The following is a 963-nucleotide window of genomic DNA, read 5'->3' as shown; positions in this document are numbered from 1 at the left end:
TAGGCTTATTATAGTAGCAATATTTTGCATTTTTACAGCAAGAGTTAAATCACTTAAGTGGCTTTGAATAAAATTTTAAATAAATTGCTTATGATAAAGTGAAAATAAGGAATTATTTTAAGTTATTGTGTGTATACAGGATAAACGGGATTACAGTCACATCTACTATCATCTCTCTCTCTCTCTCTCTCTCTCTCTCTCTCTCTCTCCGCATTTGGGTGTTTGTGGAGCGAGAGATTAAATGATTAAATGTAAATGTAAGTAACTTTTCAATATTAAAAAGAAGGCCAAATGCTGAAGACTCATTTCCAGCAATGATTTCTTCAGATTTGCCATATACAGATATTAACTGCCCATTAACAGTGCATTAACATTAACTTTCCAGTAACAGTGCTAAAGAAACCCTCCCTTTCCTAACAAACTTTCGCCCAATATTCACCTTACGTTTAATTTCTAAGGTGTTGGAAAAGATAGTGCTCTTACAACCTAAATCTTTTCTAACTGATAATTAGATTTTTGAAGAATTTCAATCTTGGTTTAAGTCACGGCATAGTAGTGAAACTGCCCTGTTAAGAGTTGTCATTATGTAGAAAAAGTTTGGTGTGAATCAAATAAACCATTTAATAATAGTAGTAGTTTAAAATTCAGGGCCTGATAAAAAAAAAAAAAAATTTAATCTACGTTCAAACCAAAATATCTGACTTTCTGTTGGCTAATGAGTGTAAATTAGAAAGTTGTTTGGCTCGATGAGACCAATATATATATAGTTTGGTGACTATAGGTAAAACTACCTACCAGAACTAAACAACCAGAGTTTGTTTTACAGTGTGACAATGGAGATGTGTAGCAAGATCTGCAGCACATAATGAAAATGACCCTCTGCAAGAGGGATGATCAGGAGGACGTCAGCATCACTTTAGAGGGGGTGCAAGTCATGGCTGGCATGGACAATTTGGCTAGAGC

Source organism: Gobio gobio (assembly GCF_949357685.1).
Source record: "Gobio gobio genome assembly, chromosome: 20".
In the NCBI taxonomy this organism is placed as follows: domain Eukaryota; kingdom Metazoa; phylum Chordata; class Actinopteri; order Cypriniformes; family Gobionidae; genus Gobio; species Gobio gobio.
The sequence above is the reverse complement of the archived record's forward strand: the minus strand, read 5'-3'. Positions refer to the sequence as shown.